This window comes from Sciurus vulgaris, assembly GCF_902686455.1.
Source record: "Sciurus vulgaris genome assembly, chromosome: 3".
NCBI lineage: Eukaryota > Metazoa > Chordata > Mammalia > Rodentia > Sciuridae > Sciurus > Sciurus vulgaris.
The window spans coordinates 31,190,040-31,216,955 of record NC_136463.1 but is presented as its reverse complement, the minus strand read 5'-3'; positions in this window follow the sequence as shown (position 1 = coordinate 31,216,955).

Here is a 26,916-nt window from a genome sequence, read left to right as displayed (position 1 = left end):
ATGCAAGCATAAGACAAATATAATCTTTTTAAAATGTAGAAAACTCTCATTTAATTAAGAAAACTAAACAAAGTCATTTTAGTGGTTAGCCAAGTAGTATGAAGTCATCTAAGAGGAGCAGAGAGCAGTTACCCTAGGGTTGCACCCTGGAGTTGGGTGGGGTGATACGCATTGAGAATATTAAAGTGTTAGACAAGATGATGGGGATTGTGTTTGTTTTGCTTATTGGTGAAGGCCGTAATGAAGTAGTGAACAGAAACATCATAATCACCTCTCCTTATTAGAGAACTGGGGAGTTTTAACATGGGTCATCCAACCACTGTCAGTATTTTCCCAAACTGTTATAAAGAGTCATGTATTGTTTGCAAAGACTCAGATGAATATGGCCACTTTCTTTTCAGAGTTTTAAAGATAAAGGCACCACTCTGCAATATCATCTTCAAAGCAATAGTGGATGCTTGTGAGACACCTTGCCTCCAAAGCAGGACCCATCCTAATACTACTCTATGAACATGTTTTTTTAATTAAACAAAAACAGATCTAAGGGAGTTATGAAAGCAGAAAGGGGTCATGGTGTTCATGAATGTGTGATAATCTTTTCTTGTAGGATAATTTGCATGGCAGATTCCAATCCCATGACTCATCTTGAACTTGTGTAATAGTCTAGATATTGTGTTTGACACTTAGAATATGAGTCTCATTCATCAAAAAATTTCTATGGGGTCCAGATTTATTGATTCACCAGCCCTCTGAGGGCATCAAATAGATCTGAAATTTCCTTCTTGTAAATCTTGTCCTATGCTTATGTTCATTTTATGGAACTATACTTTCTAGTAGTCCAAATGAAGAAATGTGTGCTTCATTCCAAACTTCCTTCTTTCATTCACCCTCTACCTCCTTTTTATTAGGGTCACCCTTATGCTTGATGAATCTGCTGTGATTTGGAACTTCATTAATCATGACCTCTATTGCAATGACCTCATTCTAGTGCGTGAATCCATCCCCAATATTATCCCCTACCGTCTGTGCTCCATGTAGCTGTTGGGCAGGATTAAGAAGGAGGGCTTACAAAAAGAAAAGGGATGGACTTTTCTGGGCACAAGTGCAGGGGGCAGATGTCTGCATTTTGCTGAGACGTCAGAATTGCCTTGGTATGTCTTCTTTGGTTTTGTCGGTTATGCCTTAACATCATCTGTGATGATAGTTCATTCTCATGATCTTAGAATGTTTTATGTATTAAAAAAATATTGAGCTGTAGTTAAGCTGTTGGAGGCACATTTTGTTTTCTTGTATTTGCCAGGTTTTTCATATCTATGGACACATGCATTGGGACACTGGAGTGAATTCTAATATTTCTAACCAGTTTCCCTGATGCTGATAAAATCAGTGCACTTTCATCAAAATGGGCTGTTCTTATTTCTGGCTGGCTGAGGATATCAGGGTTCCATAAGATACTGGTTAGTTTCTTAAAGACAAACACTTGAGAATTAGGGACCTGGTGTGCAATTAGTCATCAACATTTTTTTTTTTAAATAAAGGAGTGAAATTTTCTTATTTTCAATAAAGATAATTAAAACTTAAAATTCAAGGGACTGGTTCTATAATAAAAGACTCACAAATGGTAGCATTTGGATTTGATCCCAGGTTTTTCTGTATCAGGGAAGACTTCCTGGTGACATGCTTCCTTAAATTTTGCAAATTTCTTTGGTAGCCCAGAGAATAAGTCTTATAAGGTGAAATTCTGCAAGGTCTGCTGATTTTATATTATTATTATTATTATTATTTGGTTTGTAAAATTTTGTCAGCAGAATCTTATCACTTGAAATCTACCCAACATGTTATTTTAGTTAATTTTTCATAAAACTGTTCATATGTTTTTCTTTAGAAAAAGTAGAATATGCTTACAAAAACTGAAATGTAATTCAGGATTTTAGAACAAAGGATAAACTGAGAATTAATGACTAGATTGAAAAATAGAAGCAGTTTACTAGAGAGTTAATCTACCTACTACAATCTAAGAAACAACCTAAAAATAATATAAAACTTGTTTCTGGAGAGATCCTTCCATTCTTACAGAGAGTTGTTTAAACTAACAGTAGGACATAGCAAAGGGAGAGGTCTCTTTCATGGTTTTATTTGGATATCTTTTAAAAAAATATTATTCACATTCTGCCCTTTCCATTGATCCTTCTCTGTATTCTGTTCTGTGTATGCCCAATACTTTTATTTTTTCAATTTTCAGGATCCTTAGTATTAAAGATAGAGATTTCAATGCTTTCTTCTCAGGCTGCTAGTGCTAAATGTTCAGACTTTAGCTAGAGAACTGTCTCTGAATCCATCCCTAGGTCTAGCCATCCCTATTTCTATTTATAAGATTTTAAGGATATTTTCTCACCTCTTGCATACTATCATAGTCTGTTCTGTGATGCTATAACAAAAATGCCCAAGACTATGTAATTTATAAGGAACAGACATTGTTTTCCTCACAGTTCTGGAGAACAGGAAGCCCAAGTTCAAGGTGTCAGCAGGTCTGGTAGGGGTTCCAAACATGACAGAAGGCATAAAACAATCTAGCTGATGCCACAGGGAACCTCTTTGTCTAGACTTTAATCTCGGTCACAGAAACACTCATACCTAATCAACTCTTAAATACCCCACACTTTAATCATGTCACATCAGTAGCATTGAATTTTGAAGGGAACACATTCAAGCCTTGGGGAAAATATAGTACAAAGAAACTTCTGGAAGTTCTGTCTGGGTTGGCAGCATGTCTTTTTTGTTCTCCACTGGCTGAACTTGAGTTCCAAGGACAGTGCTTGATAGTGCTCAGTGACTCTTATCCCAGGTCTCTCTGCTTGGTGCTCTCTCTGATGGGGTGAGGAATATGTAGGAATAAAAGCAAAGATATTTTCAGGTTGAATATGTCTTGAAAATAGCTTCCTGCTGGGAATGTTGACTCTTTTCTATTTTCTTATTTTATTTTATTAAAAGTCTCACATGTACATAGCTGCACAGAGTGTTCTTCCCTTTATCCATTTCATTATTTTTGATTGAGAACCAACCTTCGACCTGTATTATTTTGGTCTAATTTTTGGTATAAGAGGAAACAATATATTTTGTGTGTGGTGTAGGGAATTAGACCCAGGCCATCACACATGCTAGGCAAGTGCTCGTCCACTTGAACTATACCCTAAACACTACATTTAAAAAAAAAAAAAAAAGAAAAAAAAAAGAAACATTGTGTAAAAAACCTCATGACTCTAACAAAATTCAGTATTTTCTTTCAGTTTTCCAAGTCTCTATTTTTGTTAATCACTCTGCATATATTAGTTTGTATGCTCTTCCACTTAATGTAACGTGGTGACATTCTCGCTTATACATGGCATTTCTAATTTGTCTCTTTAAGAATTTATGGTATTACATCAAATCTACATGACTTGAGATTTGTAAGAAATGGAAATGATATTTTTCTAATTAGTCTGTTCAGAATACATGTTTGATAATAGCTCAAATCTAGTATATGACTTGACTAGTTCTCCAACCCGTGCTTTCATGACACCAAATCTAGACCTTTACTCCATTAAACCACATAAAACCCTCTCTGGATAAGAGGCTTAGATACACCACCTTCAAAACACCACTGTGTTCCTTTGGTCCCTTAAGCTTGTAAGAGAGAGTTGTGCTACTTTATGGACACAAAGTGAGAATGTAGATGTCTTGTGCTCATGATATCCCTTCAGGTGTGACTGCTTTCAATGCTGCATCCCACCTTTAGTCTTGAGGTAAAATGGGTTGGTTGACCACCATCCTAGATCCATTATTTTTCTTGGGTGGTGGTCATTAAGTGGGGAAATTCTCTCTCTTTGAATACATTTCCACATAGGTATCAATATCAATTTAGCTCGAAACATGATCTTGCTTGCAACAGAACACTTCCTGAGTACTCATTTCTCAGCAAGATTTTCTTCCCCCCCCCCATATTTTTGATTTATTTTAAGTGTACATAATATTGCTTCCATAGGCTGGTTCCATAGTTTGGCTATTGTGAATTGTACTGCTATTCACATTGGTAGGCATGTATTGCATAGTATGCTGAATTTAGTTTGAGGAGTGGTAAGGCTGTGTCATATTTTGATTCCATTCCTAGTCTTTTGAGGAACCTCCATACTGATTTACATAGTGGATGCACTAACTTGAAGTACCATCAACAATGTAAAAGTGTTCCTTCTTCTCGATATCCTTTATTGCTTGTATTCTTGGTAACTGCCATTCTAACTGGTGAGAGATGAAATCTCAGCATCGTTTTGATTTGCATTTCTGGAATTGCTAAAGATGTTGAGTGTTTTCTCAAATGTTTGTCAGCCATTTACATTTTTTCTTTTTAAAAGTGTCCATCTAGCAAAGGTCAACTGTTTTCTCTGATAAGTGGACGATGAAACATAATGGGGGGGTGGTGGTGGGGAAGAGAGGAATGAAGGAACCTTGGATTGTGTAGAGGGAAGTGGGGTGGGAGGGGGCAGGGGGAATGAGACAAACATCATTACCCTATGTACATGTATGATTACACATTGTGCACAACCGGAGAAATGAAAAGTTGTACCTAATTTCTGTACGATCAATCAAAATGTAGCCTGTAAAAATGAAAAAAAATAAAAAGTGTTGGTTTAGTTTATTTGCCCATTTATTAATTGGGATATTTGGTTTTCTGGTTTGTTTTTATAGCAATTTCTAAGTTTGTTCTAATTGGTTATACATGACAGAATGCATTTTGACACATCGTGGTTTAAATTTTTTGAGTTCTTTTTATACTCTGGATATTCATCCTCTGTCAGAAGAGTAGCTAATGAAGATTTTTTTTTTTTCCTATTGTTTCTTTATGCTCTTGTTCCCTTTGCTGTGCAGACACTTCTTAATTTGCTTCCATCTCTTTTGTAATTTACTGCTTTTATTTCCTGAGCAGTAGGGGTCCTGTTGAGTCAGGTGTTGCCTGTGCCTATATACTGGAGTGTTGACTTACCTTGTCTTCTAGCATTTGCAAAGTTTCTGGTCTAATTTGTAGATTCTTTAGTCCAATTTGAGTTGACTTTGTGCAGCGGGGTAGATAAGGGCCTAGTCTCCTTCTTCAACATATAGAATATTCAGTTTTCCCAGAACCATTTGTTAAAATACTATCTTTTCTCCAACGTGTATTTTTACTGCCTTTTCAAGGATCAGATGACTGTATCTGTGGGCTTGTCTCATGTCTTCCATTCTGTTTCACTGGTTGATGTGTCTGTTCTTATGCCAGTACCATGATTTTTTTTTTTTTTTTTTTTTTTTTGTTACTGTAGCTCAGTGGTAGTATAATTTGAAGTCAGGTATTCTGATGCCTCCAGAATTGCTTTTTAAGTTTAAGATTGTTTTGGTGATTCTGAGCCTTTTATTCTTCAAAGTGAATTTTGGGACTTTTTTTTTTTTTCCCAAATGCCAAGTTTTTCTGTCCTTTGAAATAATTCTGTGAATAATGTTATTGGTATTTTGATGGTGATTTCATTGCACTTTTATATTGCTCTTGGTAATAGGGCTATTTGAACACTGTTAATTCTATCTATGGACATTGGAAGTCTTACAATCTGTATTTTTCAATTTCTTTCTTCAGTTTTCTATAATTTTTATTGTGGAGGTCTTCTACCTCCTTGGTTAGATTTATTTCTACCTATATATTTTTTTATTCTTTTTAGATATGCATGACAATAGAGTGTATTTTGACATATTATACATACAAGGAGTATAACTTTCCATTCTTGTGGTTGTACATGATGTGGAATTAAACTGGTTGTGTATTTATATGTGGTCATAGGAAAGTTACATCTGATACATTCTACCATCTTATTCCCTTCCCCTCTCCCTTTCCTTCATTCCCCTTTGTCTACTCCAATAAACTTCTAAATTTCCCTCTCCTCCCCCTTATCGTGTGTTAGCATCTGCATATTAGACAGAACATTCAGCCTTTGGCTTATTATGTACTGGCTTATTTCATTTAGCATGGTAGTCTCCAGATCTCTCCATTTACCAGCAAGAGTCACAAAGACATTTATTTTTATGGCTGTATAATATTCCATTGTGACATTTGCTTTATTGATTCATCTGATGAAGGGCACCCAAGTTGGTTCCATAGCTTAGCTATTGTGATTTAAGCTGCTATAAAATTAATGTGGCTATGTCATTGTAGTATGATGATTTTAAGTCCTTTGGGTATATACCAAGGAGTAGGATAACTGTGTCAAATGGTGTTTACATTCCAAATTTTCTGAGGAATCTCCATACAGCCTTCCAGAGTGGTTGCACCAATTTGCAGTGCCACCAGCATCATACAAGTATACTTTTTTTCCCCCACATCCTCGCCAACATTTATTGTGATTTGTATTCTTGATAATTGCCATTCTGAGTGGAGGGAGATGAATTCTCAGTATAGTTTCGATTTGTATTTCTCTAATTGCTGGAGATGTTGCATTTTTTCGTGTATTTGCCAACTGATCTGTTTCTTCTGTGAAGTGTCTGTTCAGTTCCTTAACCCATTTATTGACTGGGTTATTTGTTATTCTGGTGTTAAGTTTTTTAAGTTCTTTTATACCCTGGAGATTAGTGCTCTGTCTTAGATGCAGGTGGTGCCTCATTCTGGAAGCTGTCTCTTCATTTTTTTTTTTTTTTTGATTTTTCCTTTGATGTGAAGAAGTGTTTAGTTTGATAGCCTCCCATTTATTGATTCTTGATTTTATTTCTTGTGCTTTAGGAATTGTGTTGATGAATTTGGTTCCTAAGAGGAAATTATGGAGATTTAGGTCTATTTTTTCTTTTAGTAGGTGCAGGATATCTGGTCTTAGGCCCAGGTCCTTGATCCTCTTTGTGTTGAGAGGTGAGTGGGGTTTAATTTCATTTTACTACATGTGGATTTCAAAATTTTCCATCACCATTTGTTGAAGAAGCTATCTTTTCTCTAATGTATGATTATGGCTCCTTTGTCTAGTATGAGATAACTATTTATATGGGTTTGTCTCTGTCTCTTCTATTCTGTACCATTGGTCTTCATGTCTGTTTTGGTGTCAATACCATGCTGTTTTTGTTACTATTGCTCTGTAGTATAGTTTAAGATCTGATATTGTTATGTCTCCTGCTTCACTTTTCTCTCTGAAGATTGCTTTGGCTATTTTGGGCCTCTTATTTTTCTAACTGAATTTCACAACTGCTTTTTCTAGTTCTATGAAGAATATCATTGGAATTTTAATAGGAATTGGATTAAATCTATATAGCACTTTTGGTAGTATGGTCATTTTGACAGTACCAATTCTGCCTATCCAAGAAAGGGAGATCTTTCCATCTTCTAAGGTCTTCTTAAATTTCTTTCTTTATAGTTATATAGTTTTCATTGTAGAGATCTTTTACATCTTTTGAGAGATTGATTTCCAATTTTTTTTTTGAGATTGTTGTAGATGGGATAACTTTCCTAAATTCTCTTTCATTTGATTCATAACTGATGTATAGGAATACAATTATGTATGGCCGTTAATTTTATATCCTACTACTTTTCTGAATTCATTTATGAGTGCTAAATTTCTGGTGACATTTTTTGGGAGGGGGTCTTCTAGGTATAGAATCATGTCATTGGTAAATAGGGATAGTTCAAATTCTTCTTTTCCTATTTGTATCTCTTTAATTTCTTTCTTTAGTCCAATTGCTCTGGTTAGAGTTTCAAGGACTATGTTGAATAGAAGTGGTGAAAGAGGACAGGCATCCTTGTCTTTTTCCAGTTTTTAGGGGGAAAGCTTTCAATATTTCTCCATTTCTCTTTTACAATATTGAGGTGTGTTCCTACTCTCCCTAGTTTTTCTTACGTTTTAAACATGAAGGGGTGCTGTATTTGTCAAATGCTTTTTCTTCATCTATTGAGATAATCTCATGATTCTTGTCTTTAAGTCTATTGATGTGATGAATTACATTTATTGATTTCTGTATGTTAAACTAACCTTGCATCCCTGGGATGAATCCCACTTGATCATGGTGCACTATTTGTTTAATATATTTTTGTATGTGATTTACCAGTATTTTATTACAAATTTTTGCATCTATGTTCTTCAGGGATATTGGTCTGAAGTTTTCTTTCCTTGATGTGTCTTTTTCTAGTTTGATATGAGGGTGATACTAGTTTCATAAAATGAGTTTGGAAACATTTCCTCCTTTTCAATTTCATGGAATAATTTGAGGTGGATTGATGTTAGCTCTTTGAAGGTCCTATAACTCAGCTGAGAATCCATGTGATCCTGGGCTTTTCTTTCTTGGTAGACTTTTGATGGTATCTTCATTGATTAAAATTGATCTGTTTTAATTTTCTATGTCCTCTTGATTCAATTTGGGTAGGTCATATGACTAGAAATTTGTCAATCTCTTCACGATTTTCAATTTTATTAGAGTATCACTGTTAAAATTAACTTCTGATTGTCATCTGTATTTATGTAATGTACATCATGATATTTCTTTTTTCATCATGAATTTCAGTAATTTGAGTCTGTCTTCATTAGCTTGGCTAGTGGTTTATCAATTTTATTTAGTTTTTCTAAGAACGAAGTTTTTGTTTCATTGATTTTTAAATATTTTTTGTTTGAATTTCATTAATTTCAACTCTTATTTAAATTATTTCCTGTCTTCTGCTTTTGGTATTGATTTGTTCTTCTTTTTCTAGGGTATTGAGGTATAATGTTAGATTACTTATTTGTTGACTTTGTTATTTTAATAGAGGTTTATGCAATGATCTTTCCTCTTAAAACTTCCTTCATAATGTTCTAGAGATTTTGATATTTTCTATTACTATTCTCATTTATCTCTAAGTATTTTTATTTCATCACTGATTTCTTCTGTTATCCATTGTTTATTCAGTAGAGTATTATTTGATCTCCAGGTGTTAGAGTAGCTTCTGTTTTTAATTTTATCCTTGATTCCAAATTTCATTCCATTAAGATCTAAGAATGCAAGGCATTATCTCTATTTTTTAAAAATATTTGCTAAGGATTGCTTTGTGGCCTAATATATGGTCTATTTTAGAGAAGGATCCACACGCTGCTGAGAAGAAAGTGTATTCAGTCATTGATGGATGAAATATTCTATATATGTCTGTTATATATAAATTATTGTATTATTTAGTTCTATGGTTTCTTTGTTTAGTTTTTGTTTGGAAGATCTCCTGAGTAGAGAGAAAGGTGTGTTGAAGTCACCCAGTATTATTGTGTTGTGGTGTATTTGATTCTTGAAATTGAGAAGGGTTTACTTATACATAGATGCTCCATTGTTTGGGGCATAAACATTTACAATTTTTAGGACTTGTTGATGTATGATTTCCTTATGCAGTATGAAATGTTCTTCTTTGTCTTTCGGCTTGAAGTCTACTTCATCTAATATGAGGGTAGAAACCCCTGCTTGTTTACAGGATCCATGTGAGTGATATATTTTTTCCCATTCTTTTATGTTCAGTCTGTGGATTTCTTTGTGAGTTGAGTCTCTTGGAGACAGCATATTGTTAGGTCTTGTTTATTAATCTAATCTGCTAGTCTATGTCTTTTGGTTGATGAGTTTAGGCCATTTACATTCAGTGTTATTGAGAAATTATTTTTATTCCCTGTCATTTTATTTCTGCATTTTAATTTGAATTAGTTTTCCCTTGAGACCCTATTCTTCTAGTGTAGTTCCTCCCTTTGTTGATTTTCACTTTTATTTTTCATTTCTTCTTTATGAAATATTTTATTGAGTATGCTTTATATTTTGGGCTTTTCTAGTTGTGAATTCTTTTTAACTTTTGTTTATCATGGAATGTTTTTATTTCATTGTTAATTCTGTACCTTAATTTTGCTGGGTATAGTATTCTTGGCTGTCATCATTTTCTTTCAGACCTTGGTATGTATTATTCCAGGACCACCTATCTTTCAGGGTTTGGGTTGAGAGATCTGCTGACATCAACTCCCCAGCCAATAGTCCCTGTACCATGGGTGCAAAATGGTTCCTTGCTTGGTCTTTTGCATGTATCCAGGAGAGATGTGGCTTCTTTCCTGCACAAGGATATGGTGCAGCATGCTTCTCAGTTTTGTCCGGCAGTGTCTTTGATCTCTAAACTCTCTACCCAGATACACCACTAACCTCCTAAAAGCGTGGGTTCCTTTAATTCCCTTATCCCTCTACTTTGCTCATGGTGCCTCTGGCTGTGGCAGCAGTCATGGTGCCAGGGATTATTTCCTTATTTTATTATATCTGACTTGCTGAGTCCCTGATCTGCTTTGGATGTCCAGTATTAAATTCCAGTAAAGTGTATCCACATTTTTTTATTCACCCACTTTGCTGAGAATCTGCCTATCCACTCTGTTGAATTCATGACCCATAGCAAGGAACGTGACCTTATCTATTCTATTCTACCATCTTGAACCCTCCCATATATATTTTTTGAGGTTACTGTGAGTAGAACTGCTTTCTTCTTTATTTTTCAGCAAATTCATTCTTGGCTTATAGGAAAGCTATTGATTTTTTTTGTATGTTGATTTTGTATTCTTTATATTTTAGCAAGATTTTCTTGAATGTTCTTAGTATATTCTATATTTCTCCTTCCAGATTACATAATTTCCTTCCTTGTGATTATATTTCTCCAAAGATACTGTTTATCAATACTATACATTTTTTCTTGTCTAGAGTGACAACATGCTCATTCCTTCCTCAATGATTTGAGAATTTGAAGTTACCTCGAGCTAACTACATCTGCAGAGAGTATCTTCATCATCCCTCTTTTAAAAAAGAAAACTATTTGCCAATCTCATAGTTCAAAGTATCTTCTGGGTCTGGCACCATTCCATCTTAATTGTCCACCTTCCAGTATAAGATGGAAAGTTGCCACTAGAGTAGAAATTCATTATTATTAAGAAAAAATAATTGCAATTAAAATTCTCCTATAGAGAAAGCATTAAAAATGACAAAAATGTCAGAGTATGTCTCAAATTTTGATACCCTGACAATGTAAAATAAAAGGAAATTTAAAATACACCTCTTATTTCTTTGAGAACTGCAAGTTAGAATAGTTCCTGGCCCAAATAAGATACTCGATGAATGTGATGAACAAGAGGATAAACGGCTGGTACATGTGACTTTCCTTCTGTTCATTGATTTGCTGATACCTTTACCCATCACATGTAGTAAATGGGGTGTTTGTCCTTGTGGGTGATCCCCATCTTCCTTCCTAAGAGATGGTAACCTCTGTAATCTCTGTTTATTATCTCTACTATTATAGTTTTCTATGGAGTCTCCTGGACTCTGACAACAGTCTTCCAGTAGTGCATCAAAATTCTGTCTACCCTTAAACATTAAGGTCAATTTTCATTATAATGAAATCATGATCTTGTCACTTTCTAGATACCTTGTGTTAACATTCCTTCTCTGGGCGCTAAAATTTCTAAAGAAGCAAGGATTAAGGTAATGAGCTTGGTGAGCAAAATATTTTTAAACAGTCATTACATACACTTCTGATGAGCTATACCTCCACAGCGCTGAGAGCCCTTTGTCTTTGTCTGACCTGCTCCTTTCCTCTTCTGCGGCTCCCACTTGTACTTCCTAGCATAGTGTTTCCTATGGCCAGGAGACTTGATTCCTATTCTGTGACACACAGCTCACAGGTGTTCAAATGAGGCTAATGCCATAGAATGTGTTAACAGCCCTTGGATGAATCATTGTGTCACTACTCTTTGATGTATAATGCAAGAAAAGGAGCAGAATAAGACAGAAAATGCCTCTTCTTCAGTAGTAACAGTTGAAATATATGCTTTGACGCTTCAGTAGGTCATCATTTGATTAAAAGAGGGAACAGAGGGTGATGATCTCTTTATTGTTTACTCTTACACGCTTACCTTTACACATATTCTGTTATCTACAGGTTTGCCTCATTCGTTATTTTTTTTGATCATCATGGGTCTTAATTTCTTCCATGGGTTGTAATCTCATTCCTCTTCCCAGTACCACTCTACTATGTCTGTGTTAAATAATTAATAACTTTGTTTTGTCGATGCTTCTGGGCTGAACTGGTTCATTTTCTAAGTGGGCTACCTCATCTAACAGTTACTGGCTGGAATGCATAGTAGGTCTTCAGAGAACTGAGCCTTTAGAGAACTGGGCACCTGGATTGCTTTATTTGACTCCTAACGTAACTGTCTTACTGAGATAGCGTGAGCAATGCCATTAAGGTTAGTACTGAGTAGTGTTATACAGAAAACAACCATAAGAATCTTGCAAAACTCGATGTCTTATAGGCATAGTATTGAAGCCTGAATTTATTATCTTACAAATTTCCTTCATGCTCCAAGCCAAGAAAGGATGATTTCCTCTAATATTGTGAATCTAATAATCAATCACAATCTTCCTTTCTTACCTAGGGAAATCAGATCTAAGTGTATACCTCCTTACATAAAAATGCAACATGTATTATAGATTTTTGTATCGATACTGTGTTTAACTTCTTATTTTTTCTTTTATGTCAGAGTTTTGTATTATTCAATTATTCTGTAAGCTGTCTTAAATTACTCCCCTTTTCTTTAAATGAAGTAGTATACCTCGATGAAGAAATGAATATGTAACTAAGCAAAAATTTTAATATTTAATATTTTGGTCAATTAGTTTAAAATACTTTTGTTGGAATAAAATTGAATTTAAATTAGATTATAAAACACCTGAGGTTATTGAACTCTTTGAATGCATTAAAATTGTTTTTAATTTGAATCCTATTAATTCAAAAATTTTTGCCATTTAATTGTTTCTGAATTAATTTTTTCTAAGCCATGGTATTTTGTAGTTAGTTTAACTTTTTATCACTGGAATACATTGAATTTTCTAAGCATTTAGTGAGGGGCAATCTGGAAACACATAGATGAGATCTTACGTTTCCTGTGCAAGCTTTTGATTTTTATATTTAGGACTTTGTATATTTATATTATCTCAGAGATAATATAAATATATATCCCACAGATAATATAAATAATTTCTTCAAATTCAGAGCCTGTGATGACTCCCTTTCTTGCCATTCCTCAACAATAAAGCATCTTCACCACTTACTACTTCTGTGATCTTGAGCATCATTTCTTTGGGCCTCAGTTTCCCCTATGGTAAATTGTAGATCAATATGGCATCTGCTTGTTGTGGTTGATTTAAATTTACTCACATCAAATATATAGAACTAGTATATTAGTAATGGCAACAGTACCTGCTTTAAGTGATAACCTCTCAAGTCTCAATTGTTTTAGAGAATAGAAATTTGTTTCTAAGGTAATCAGTGATGAGATGGAGTAGGCTCTGCTCCACACAGTAATTCAGGAGCCCAGATTGATGGAGGGTCTGCCATCTCCAACATATTACTTCCAAGTGTCCACTGGTTGATTTCTTGTGTGTGTGTATGTGTGTGTGTGTGTATTAGAGAATACATACATACATATCAGATATCTGTGTGTATACATTACAAATGCATATGTATGTATCATATAGTAGTGGTTTCAGTAGTCTGTGTGTGTATGTGTGTGTGTGTGTGTGTGTATGTGTGTAAAACATGAAAGATTTTAGTGGTAAAGGCCTGGACGTGGCATACATCACTTCTGTCCAAATCCTATTGGCCAGATCACATGATCCTACTGATATTTGAGTTTGACTGGGAAATAGAGTATCCTTATGGGCAACTTCTTCCTGGAAATAACTTCCTTACAGAAGAGGAGCATGAATCTTTGGTGGACAGGTCAATATCAGTGCCTCACAGATACATGAGAAGTGATGAATAAATGTTGGTGGTGTTTGTGTATTTTCATATAATATTTAATATACTCTCTCAGACTTAAAATTTACTTGTCTGACTTTTCAGTTAGGCTAGGAATCCTTGGAAGTCACCCAGGGTCTATGTCCTTCAGGGTTCCTGATGGCTGACAGAATTCCTGAACTGTGTGAACTTTTAACAAAGGCTTGGTGAACGGATGTCTACAGATGACATACACTTACAAAGTAAAGGAATATCTGATCTGATGTTGGATATTAATTTTTAATCACCATTAGAGTTAACTGAAAATTACAAATGGGTCGCCTAAAGTTAGAAATTCTGGTGACATAGTCTCCTTGGTGGGCCTCATACGTGTCAACAATCTGAAGAAAGAGCAGCCCTCTGAGTGTGGATGGCTATGGAGAGTGACAGATGCCGCCATGGCAGTCAAGGACAATGCCGTTGTCTGCTTCAAAATATTGTGTGAAGGTTGCCTCTGCCTGCCCATTTCTCCAGGCACTTTAGGAGTCTCTCAGTGCAACTAGATGAGTGGTGCTATTTATCAATGGTTTTGCAACCTGAAGTCGGTATCCAGAGTTATAAGAATCTACTGAGGGCAACTGAGCTTTCTGCCAGTGCTCTGGTGGCTTGTCCAAGCCTGTGTTTCCTATCAGATTTCATGCAGTCTAATGGGGATGGACCGGTGAACATAGGGTTATGTCTTCTCACCAGTCATTCCTTAGTCCTTCTGTGTAATCCTGGAAGAGGACAGGGCTCCTGGAAAGGGCGACAGAACTTGAGATCTAGCTTCCATGCTCTCAGAACCTTGCGTCTTCTCCTTTCATGAATGCAGGGTGCTTTTTCTCCTATTTTAGGGAGGTCAGGGCTGCAGAGGGAAAGTGGCATGGGTGGTTCTGTGACTGTTCCTCTAGAACTTTCTCATTTCCTCTTGCTCCTCCTTCTGAGGTTGAGACTAAAGGAGGGTTCTACATACAGAGTTGAAGAAAGCTTTTCTATTTAGTTGTTGATATTTGTTCTGTAGTTAGTCATGTGCTCTCGTGTGGGGCATAAAGATATTGACTTCTACGTGGGAGATGCGAGTAGATTCTCCAAAGTGCCCCTGTGGAGACACATCTTGTGCACAGCTCTCTAATGTGAATCAATTCTGTCTGACCTCCTGACAGCCCCAATTGGCTTTTGTCTGTACCAGATTCCTCTGTATCTCATGGCTTGCTTGTCATATTCCAACAGGGTTTTCACTTTGTCTCAAGCCCATCAAATAACACAGACATGGTTACTCAGGCCTTAGGACACTTGCCTGTTCTTACCCTGCCAAGTTGTGCAGGAGTGGCTTGCCCACATTCTAACTGGCCTTTCCTTAGTCTGTAGGCAAGGGCCTATCCAGCCACCTTCCCATTGTCAGACTCCCACAGGAACTAGCCTGCATGTACAGTCCCTCAAACTCCTAGGGACACATCTTAGACTCTTCCAAAACTTCCTAACTTCCCTTTGGCCCCTTAGCAGCATGGGAAGGGCCTATGAATTTTTGTTGCTCAAAAAGCATTAAACCAGGATTAATCTCATTTTTTTTTTCCTGGTATCAACCCCATCTTTAAGCTCTCCTTCTCTTGGCATGAAGGCATGAGGAAGGGGAGACGCTACCCTTCCAGTTCTTCCTAAGGGAACGAGAGGACAAAACACAAAATGCTTCCCTTGTTTGAAAATTCTCCTACCAATTCTATTCAACAACCATTTGAATTTATAGACCAGGAGAAGGTGATGAGGTGGATATGTCCGTCACTGAAATTGGCTTTTCTCCTTTTAGAACAACATGAATTTATCTTACAATTCTTTAAAATTTTTGTGTACAGTAAATATTTCATAAAAATGTGTATAATCATCTTATATCAAACCATTGTGGGACCTTTAATTATTTTTTTCTGATATCAAATTCATCTTTATGGTTCATCTTTACTCTTTAATATGTGCATGTGTATATATGTACAGATATATATACACACACACACATACATAAACACATACATGTACACACACATACATATATATATATATATACATATGTATTATTATTAGTATTTTGTTACCAGGGGTTGAACCTGGGGGTGTTTACCCACTAAGCCACATCCCTACCCCTTTTTAATTTTTTTTTTTTTTTTTTTTTGAGACAGGATCTTGCTAAGTTCCTGAGGCTGGCCTCAAACTTGCCTCCTCCTTCCTCAGACTCCTGAGCTGCTGGGATTATAGGTACTATAGTCTTATTTTTGGTGTGTTTTTGTGTTTTGCTTTGTGCTTGGATCTTTTTTTCCCCTTTATTACTGAGTCATGTCTGTATTTTCTAATTTATTTTTTGCATTTCTCAAGGGATATATACAGTGAATATCTATTGTCACCAACACAGAAGTTCTGATTCTGAAAAAAAAAGTAACTTGTATGATTGTATGTATTTTAGCTGGATTTTTCTGTATTTGTAATGTTTAAGTTAGGTCTCCTGCCTTCTGAGATAAAATGGTACCTATTATCACTTGTCTCCTCTGAATTAGTTCATCATGAATTCTAGTCCAGATAATTATTGTGTCATTCATGATGGTCCCTGGATCGTTGGCCATGCAGACAGAGAATTGAAGGGTATGTTTATTGTTGTACACCATTAGGTCTTCAGCCTACATTCTGAGAGATACCTAGCAAATGTTTTCTTCAATATCATGTTATTTTCAACCAGGGAATGTAATGATGCATATGTGTAAATAAATAACTATCTACAAATATCTATTTTCTATTAAGTATGAAAGAAAATCTTGAGAGGCTTACCTTAGACTCTTGATGCATGTTATCATTCATATGACAGTTTGTTGAGAATCATAAAGCTGGTTATGATGCAGATGCTAGCTGGTGGGCTGGGTGCATGGGTGAACTTTCCTCACACCATCTTCACAGCACACACATTCTAGTTTTTTCAGTGAAACTTCAAATGAAACTTCAGAGTGACTTCCAAATATTCAAAAATTCCCCAACGGTAAATAATGCAAGTACCTGAATCTGCTCAATGAACAGGATCATTTCAATAATGAAAATTTTTTTCTGACACTGATGTCATAAATCTCTCTCCTGAAAGAAAAAACTAAAATCTTTCCATGGTATAGTTCTGTACCTTACTTATTTCTGTCCTCTTCCACTATCACAGTGGTATGAAGCATATGATCCTCAACGTGCTGTCTGCTTGGATTTTGCTCTAGAACCTGATGGGAATCCTGAGTCATTTTTACTTTCCAGGGAAAGTAGCCAGGGATTTGTTCCTTTTGTCAGTGTCTTCTTCCTTTTGTAGAGAAACGTCTCAAAAAGTGCTGTTCATATTTGCTATTTCCAACCCCTCTACATCAGCCTCTTTCGAACCCTTAGTAGTATTTTGTCCCTCTCTCCTTGGAAGAGTCTTGCCGTAGTTCTTGATGATTGCCATGAGACCAAATCCAGAAGGCAGTTATTGTTTCTCCTCATATTTGGTATGTGGAGAACATTAAGAAGAACTGATAATTCTCTTCTTCAAATTTTCTTCAAATTGCTTCTTCTCCATTTTCCTTCCATTTTTCTTCTCCGTCTCCATCTTTCCTGCTCATTCACCTCTTGAATCTCAGTCTTCCAATCCCATCTCTATTCCATGGTCACCTCCCAGGTTTTCCTCCCCAGCGGCAGGGTGTTCATTGCCACTGGAACCCTGACAAATCCTAAATTCATATCTACAACCCACACTCTCTCCTTCAGTCATTCTCACATATTGAACTACCTACTCAACACATCTCCCGTAGATGTAAAGTTGTCATCTCAGACTTAATATGGCCAAAACATAACTCTGGATTTCTAGGATCTCAAATCTGTTCCTCCCACACTCATCTTCCCTCAGTGATTGAAAACTGCATGCTATCATTCGCTTGAGTCACAAAACTGGGAGTCGTCTTTCTTCTTTGTCTTATACTCCACATTCAATCTATTAGAAAATCCTTTCATTTGATATCTTCAAAATAGTTCTTGAAATTTTTTTCCTCATGACCTTTTCTACCAACAATGTTATCTAAAATAATTTTATTCACTAGGGTTTTTATAATGACCTCCTAATTTCACCAGTTCCCTTTTCCACCCAGCTTGGTAAAGGTAGGCATTTAATTTAATATGAAGGAATTGAAATTATTCGATTTAAATAAAATTTTGGTTAAAGGAATGAATGAATGGGGTTTCTACTATTGCCAGGTGTCTGCTGGGAGGTCTCCCAAGCAGGCTTACCATCAGGATTTGAGTCTTCCTCACCAATGAATACATACTCCCCTGTGTATGTGTTCTATGTGCATGTGTGCAAGTACACACATATGCTCACACACCACAATTCTCACTTCCATTCTTCTTTGGTTTTCAAGATGGCCCTGTGACTCCTGGAAGCGTTATTTCGGCAAGGCAGCAAAAGACCTTCTGAATTCAGAGAAAGTTGAGTGACACCTCAGAACGAGAAATGGGACTGAGTTGGCCAAGACAAACCAAGGAGGTAGAAGTGGGAGCACTTTATTCTGAAGGTTAGGATTCTTTGATCATCGATGATGGAGTAAGAAATCAACAGTGAACAGAATCTGTTAGAACTGCTCATCTAGGTGGACTCCTAATCAGATACATTTGGCCATTTACTTCCTAGTTAAAAGAATGACTTTAAACTTCATGCAACATAAGGACATTTTCTTTCTAAAAAGAGTCCAGATCAGCATTTAGGCTGTCTTGGTTTGTTTCTCACTCTCTCTGACCCATACCATTATTTCTTACCAGAGGTCTGAGGCTTGGATCTTAGCTCAGCCCTGTTTTTCGCATTGGCCTACTTTTAGTTTCATGCTGTGTGGACCTAATAGCGCTTGGCTATTAGGTTCATCAACATTTTCAGTTTTCAATAATAACTTGGAGTTTTCTGTGCCAGGTGCCCCAGGGCCTTTAGATCTTTATCCAATTAAAAAAAAAAAAAAGAATGCAACGTTTCCACTTTCACTAATAAGAGAATAAACTTCTGATCACATTCTCAGCAGATGTGGCCTTTCATCAAAGTCTCTTGTGTGGGGGTGAATGTGTCTGTGATTTCATCAAAGGATATTTGCTTCACATTGAAAAGTATGGAATTATCAGCAATTAACTTCAGCCCTGCTTTTATTATTCAGATAATAATTATAGTTGCAATTAATATCACTTACTCTGGGCTGATGGAGATGTTGTATTCTTTACATTTGGCTCTCACAGTGGCCTTATGAGATAGGCACTACTTTTATCCCTTCTTATGCATGAAGGCATGAAGCTGAGAAGGTTTCATGGACTTGCTGAAAGTCAGAGGTAAATTGCAGAATGGATATTCACAAATGTCTTCCAAGGACAGAGCTTGTTGTTTAAACAACTGTGCAGGAATCTTTCCCTTAGAATGAGAGGTAGTAACCATCATGCAAGGCATGTTTCTTTCTTCTCTTTCTCTTATGCCACACACTTTTGAGTCCCCTCTGAACCACATTGATGTGTGTCCTGGAAGAATAAGGTAACTGGAAATTTTTAACGCACCTTTGGTGCCCAGATTGAGATGTAAGTCAGACTCTTAAGTGATTTCCTAATGTTCCCTACCCTGGGGATTTGAAGGAAGCTACTCACTGATTTGTATCATAGAACAGACCATTGAACAAGGATATTTTCTGTCCTGGGAGATTTTGATAAATGGAATTGGGAACATTTTGGAGGAAGAATCCACATTTGAATGGCATTCTCCTGAGTTATTCTGTCCAAGCAATTCCTTCTCTTATTGCTTATTAAAAGTAATTTTGACTCAAATGCTGATATTTAAATTAGATTTGGGGTATATCAATTTCACTGTTTTTATAGAAAAGCATTGTAATTCTACCTCTGGGCATTTTTAATTATATCAATAAGCCCCAAACCTATAGAAATAACTTTTGATTATCTGAAATAAAAAAAAAATACTTCATGAAATGGATGAACAAAGCAAGGAACCCCAAACTCATTTAAACCTACAGTTGGCTCATTCTTTCTGTTAGTAGTCCCTTTTATATTCCCTAATAAATTAACATGATTATACCTGACACTCAGGTAGCATCAATTTTCTCTTTAAATTACAGAGAAGATGCTTTGATTGATATTTTCTTTGACCAGAAAGATGTCTCCAGAGACTCCAGCAACTCATTAATATATTTAGCTTTGAAGTTTTGGATTTGGCAGAATTCCTATGTGGAGTCAGAATCAAACAACTTAATGCTCAGATTTCTTCTCAGCTAGTTAGTTCCATGGATTAGAAGATGCTGCTAGCAAAGCCATTTATTCTCTGTGGGGTAGAGGAAATGCTTGCTGTTCCAAACAATTGGTTGAACCCTTAATGCCAGCTTGTATGTGCTCTTGGATTTTACCAGGGAGGAACTGGGGACAATTGAAACATGGCATTTGTGTGCCTTTGGTGTTTTGCTAAGGTGATACTATCATCAAGGAAAACAATATGAATTTTTTTATCCCCCATCCTTAAAGAATATTGTTTGTTTAGTTAAATCTATACAGCCTTTTAAAAGACAGGAGGGGCTCTTTGTCTTATGGCTAAGAGCATCAACAAAAAGATAGAATAGGCAGGGCATATTACTTTATATTAAAGACCATTTTACCAATTGTTTCACTGTGAATGGGAGACTCCGGAATACCAGTATGTGATTAAATTCCAAGCCCAGGTATTAAACTGCCTTCTCAACATCTCCGCTCACTTTACTGACAGAAGTTTCAACCTAACTTGTCCAGGGCAATAGGAAGTTTTCCCCTGGTGGAGGATGGAACGGTGCCCAACCCAAAAGAGATTTCTACCTAGAACCCATGCATCTGATCTTATTTGGAAAAAGGAACTTTGTAAATGTAATTCATTTGGAGATTTTAAGATAAGATCATCATGGATTATATAAAGGGACCCTAAATCCAATTTTAAAACAAATGAAAAAGAAGAGAAGACATACAGAAGAGAAAGCTGTGGGGAGACACAGGAACAGAGTGATTCAGTCACAAGCCAAGCAACACCTGGAGCCACCAGAAGTTGGAAGAGACAAGAGATATCCTTGACATGTAACAGCAAGTGTGGTCCTGCCAAAACTTGGACTTTGGACTTTTGGTCTCCAGAACTGTGAGAATATAAATGTTTATAATGCGTAGCAACTGAGTTTGTGGTAATTTTTTACAGCAGTCTTGGGAAGCTAAAACACCCCTTAAGTTTACTTCAGCTCGGCCCCTCAGATGATGGCAATTCCCGACTTCCAGTCCAAAAGCCTTGGAGGGCCGTCCTCAAGTCTTGCCCACACACAACTCTCATCTGACACATCAAATCCTATTCTTTTACTTGCAAAAAAAAAAAAAAAAAAATTCCAGAAGTCACATATTTCTCCTTGTTCCCATTGCCCTAGCCATTGTACATGCTACCATCATCTCTGACTTCACACATGACATTCAGCCTCCTGTCACGTCTCTTTGTTTTGATCATGTCTTACTACACTCAGTTTCAACAGAGAAGTCTAAGTGATCCTTTAACACAACAAATCATGACATTTTCCCACTTAAATACCTCTAGTGGTTCCTGCGTATTTTTTTGTTTGTTTTTTTACTCAGAGCATAATTCAAAGTTGTTGCAGTGGCTTCTAGGGCCTCAGTTCAACTTCCTTCTCTCACTAATTCTCTGAAAACTTCCCAGAACACCCAGCAAAACTTGCCACCACTCGCCTTATGCAAGATCCGCTCCCCATCCTCACTTAATCAGCTTCATCTCTTCTATAACAGTATTCTGATAAGCTACATGATCTTTTAAAATTAAGTGCATAAACTGTCTCCCTTCATTAAAATGTAACCACCTTGAGGGTTGTGATCATCCCCTCCCCCATTTCCATCATTGCTGTGTCCCAAGCTCCTAAAACAGTAGTCATCAAATTCTTTGCTTAAAGGAGTACCGAATGAATATTCTCTCTGCTCAACGGGCCGTATGGTCTCCATTGCCACTATTCAACTTTGCCACTATAGTGCTAAAGCAGTCATGGAGGATGTATCCCAATAACACTTTATTCGTAAAAACAGGTGTTGAGGCAGATTCGACCTGTGCGCTGTATTTTGCCAACATTGTCCTGGAATAACATCTCGTCCCTAATATTTGTTGAATAAACAAGTGAAATAACACAATGGTCAACTTACCAATCCTCTCAGAGTTCTACTTTCTTTAGCTACAGATTCAGGATAGGCACATAATACTTAGTCAGATGTTGTAAGGTATAAATGAGGTAAGATGGGTGAAGACCCTCAGCTGAATATCATATGCATGTCATAGTGTAATGCACGGGAGCTTGTCTCCTGCCCCATCAAGAGTAGGAGACAGCATATCATGCATGCTATTTAAAATGGCATCTTGCATTTGCTCAGGATTTTAATGCTAGCAATTTTGCATGCATTCCAAGCATCCTCACAGAAAGACTCTGCCGTCGCTGGAGTAAGGACCATCATACATGTAGATTGTACTTTCAGCTGGGACGGGCATCATGAGAAGTCCAGCCTCGGCACCCAGTCTCTGACCACGTGCTATTCCCATCATCGTGGACTGAATCATTAATAAGGAATTTTTTTTTTGAGAAAATAGTGCTACTTTTCCTGTGCCTGCAACACATCCACTTCTTATTTACTGAGAGGTGCCACAGTGAGATTAATAATTTAGTTTTATTTTTCCCCCTCAGCATAGATTCAGGGCAATGAGAAATAGAGGAGAATAAACAGCAAAGAGAAAGCACCTCATCAAATGCAGAAGGGCACTAAGATGTGCTAGAAGTAAAAATTTCAGTCGACATTTGGGGCTCCAGCTGGCATGAATTGTACAACCTGGTTCTTCTCACTCCCACACTTTGCACAAAAAAAAAAAAAAAAAAATGAATGCCAAACATTTATACTCTGGCATTAAGGATATTCTTTCAGATCATTATAGGGACTTCTGGGAAATCAGCTTAACAGTATTGGGCAAGAAAAATCATCCTGCCCAATATCCTATAAACTGAAAGAATACGTCATTAAGGCTCTCCATCCCTCATTTGAGCCCTTTTTCTAAAAGGAGAAAGCAAATGCCTCAGGGTGCCTCCTAGTGTTCTGGATTCCAATCTAGAAAAACCTGATCAAGAAAATCTGCATATTTCTATTTCTTGAGTATTATTTCTTTCATCTATCTCATTTCTTTATTTGAACAAAAATAAATGCTAATTTCATTGGTTTTTGTAACCACAGTGGAGAAGTCCTTCATAATTCATGGATCATTGGTCAAGCTAGCCTCATTAATTTTCTGTGTCACCTAAGTCTCCGGGCCCATTAATCTCAGGATTATCGACGGTAGGATGCAGTAGATTTTTAAGATATTAATGCAGTCTAAATGGGCCTTTGTGTACTAATTTGGATTTAGTAAATGTAGTTAGCGTGGGGAGGACAAAGATTAAAGGGAAACTGTGACTGAAAGGTCACGTTACCAACAGCGAAGTCAGTAATAAGATCTTTGCGGTGCATTTTTGGAAATGCGCGGGCACCAGAAATGTTTAAAGACTGGGATAAAAGGAAAGGATAATATTGGAAACAGCAGGAGAATGATTTTCTTCTGCATCTCAGCTCTGCCAACAAGGCAACCAGGGAAGAGAAAGGCTAAATGAACACAAAATTTTTGGTTGCTGCACAAAAGAGGATCAAAGAGAAGGAAAGAATAATCGGAGGTAATGATGGTAATTTGTTTTCTAGTTCAGCGATAATTGACCCACAGAGAAGACATAATTATGGTGCATGAAGGAGCTAGAAAGAGAGACAAAGACAAAGGCACGGATGATGACAAACATGAGTCCAGATCTTATAATTATGATGTTTTTTATAAACCACAATATTTTGATATTAGCCTTTCAACCCACAAATACAGGAACAGCAAGAAACCGAGCAGATCCCATCTCACTGGTTAGATTTGTGCTTTCTTTTCTTCTTATCTCACCCCTGTTAGTGTCTTCAAAGCTGCCTGTACTTGAATGGAATCTGCTAGTAACAAGGGTGTGGAGAAGTGGAGCAAAGGAGGGTCTATTTAGATGAGAAGGGTGAGTCTGCAAACAGAGTCTCCCACTCCTGCCTTTCCATTCAGCTCCAACGTGGATATTTTGGGCTCTGTTTGAAATTGTTGAAGCTCTCTGCTGAGATTTATCTCGCTTGACTAGTTCCCAAAGTGAGACTCAGGAGGCTCCTAAGATGATTTTAGGCTCTGTGTGGACACATTTTTTTATTGCTTCAGTTATGGATTTATTTTAATGAGCATTGAAAATATTATTCATCCCTTAAATCTCTGCTATCTCGGTTGTTATTTGCTTCGAAGGAAGTCAAGTAAAAACAGTGAGTCAATTTACTGGGTAATAGCATATAAATAATCGTACCAATGGTGCATGACTTTGGTACAAATCATGATGGCGGTTCAGGACTTGCTGACATTTGTGTAATACTGCTTTAGTCCTCTTTCCTCCATCCCACATAACTGCTCTATGGTAATAGAATGAGAGACGAGTAGGGTGGCAGTTCTGAAACACCATCAGGTATGGACATTTTGGTGCTATATATTGATCACACTGTTATTATTCCCAGCAATCTCTGACTTCCAGAGATGTGGAGTTGAATTGTGTAACAAATCAACTGCCGGCTGTTGGCAGGTCAGCTGCTAATCTAGGGAGTATTTAAAGAGAAAGCTAGAGATACCACTGAGGTCAAAGAGTGCAGCAGGATGCTCATGTTTTACTGTCTGTTGGGCTGGTGGCAGAGCTTGGCATGCTAGGTTAACTGCAGGAATGAGACTCTGCCTCAACACGGGAATGCGCAGCCACTTTAATTAAGATCAGGTCAAAACAAACAAACAAACAAACAAAAACATAGTCCATTAAATGAAATTCAGCCTTTCCCAAATCATTTCTCATCCAACTCCTCTCTCGGTCACACTCCTTTTCTTTGATCCAGGACTCGACACCCTTTTTTGGAGGTGCAATTCACTGTGGAGTTGTTCAGAGGGCTAGTATTCCACCACTCACAGTGCTTTTCCACTGAACTCCTCACGCTGTTTCCCTTTGCATGAAGACCAGAACTGACCTGCAAAGGACTTGCTCAGGAGGAAGTGAGATCTATTTTTCTAAGTGCACAAAGTGAGTTAAGTGGATTACAAGGTCTGTAACAATAATAGTCTTCACATTGAAAAAAAAGAGCATTAAGAAGTATAAGGAAACTTGGTTACCCCCTGTTCTGAGATGGAACTCTCTTGCCAGCTAAACCTCAGAAATGCTCTTTTTTTTTTTTTTTTTCCCAGATTAGATGCTCCATCCTTCCATTCCTTTCTTTGTGGTTCATGCTTCTGCTGCAGAAGTGCACCCTCTGCTCTCCCTCATTCCCAGCATCCTCTGTGCCTTCCTGCTCACTTCTCCACGTGGACTTCTGAGTATTCCCACTCTTTAACATTTCCTTCTAAGACCTTTTCCTCACCCAGTTCCCTTTTTTTTTTTTGGCCATCAGGTCCTGTAAGCTTAAAGACCTGGAGAGTGGTGAGGCTATTTTAAGAATACACTCTGGACTTCCCTCCATTTTAGGTGAATGTACAAAAAAAAAAAAAAAAAAAAAAAAAACTTACGTTTTCCAAACTCCAGAAAATTCAAGGCAAAATAAAGTTGAATATGCTTCTACTTCCTGCTATGCCAGGCTAGGGTATGTGGGGACTTCAGTCAGATTATTTCTTACTGGAAAAACGCATCCCATCTAACCAATTGTATTAGGTGGCACTTTGCGCTCGTTGCTTACTGTTGCTGTAACAAATTACTTTAAGAGTAGTAGTTGCTTAAAAACAACACATACTTATTATCGTACAGTTCTGGAGGTCAAGTCCAAACTGTGTTTACTGAGTCATAATCAAGGTATTGGCGGGGCTGCACTCCCTCCCAAGGCCCTAGGGGAGAATCCATTTCCTGCCTGCACCCCCCTTCTTTCCACGTCAAAGCCAACAGCAGAGCATTTTAAAATGTCTCACTCTGATTCTATCACCATATCTCTTCTCTGGCTCTGACCCTCTTAGTACCCCTACATGGACCCTTGTGAGTCCATTGAGTCCACCCAGATAATCTCAGATAATCCCCCTTCCCAAGATTTTTTGTTTCACCCCATCTGCGAGGCCTTGTTTTGCTGTCTAGTTTAACATATTCATAGATTTCAGGAATTAGACATGGGCAGGGGTTAGGATGGGAGGAGGCATTATGCAGCTACAACTTGTGATTTCCAACTCATTTGCTACGACAGGATTCCTGTCGTAGATACATTTAAGTCTGGACAAAGAAAAAAGTCATCATGTTTATATTTACCTCCAGTTGATCTAATTTTTATTTATAGTTCTTGCAAATTGTATAAATTCTTAAATATTTTGAAGTAGGTAGCATACCTATGTTTCCTTTCTTTTCTTTGTTTTTCCTGTTTTGTAGCATGTGGTTTATTGGATACCAGATGCATTCCCTGTAAATGTCAGTCAAATCCATATTTGGTTATTTGTTAGCAGTATTTACAGTATCTAAATGGAGCTTGCACCCTGCACTGCTGCATCTCCATGCACAGCTTCAACTTCAGGCATTTTTAAAGGCTTCTTTTTCCTCAGCCTACCCTGTCTCACAGAATTTCTCCAGATTCTGACCCTTGAGATCTCCGACTATTTTCCCAGACGAATGTGATCCATCATTTGCTTCATGTTCATTACCTGTTGTCTTCTTGACTTGGTGCTTCCTTCTCTCTTTTCTTTCTCCCTTACACTGCATGCAGTGTGAAGTTCCCCTTAACACAGACTCTTGACTCTGCCATCCTGTTTTCGTCACGGTCCCTCCTCCATATTGTCACATCACCCCACAGGAAGGTGAATTCAGTTTAATAATAAACATTGTCATACAAAAAAATCTACAAAATCATAACTGGTTATCTACACTGAATACAACCCTGAACAGAGACAGATAAAACAGGGCAGTACCAGACCAAAACTCCAGATCACAGCCAAGGCTGGGCAT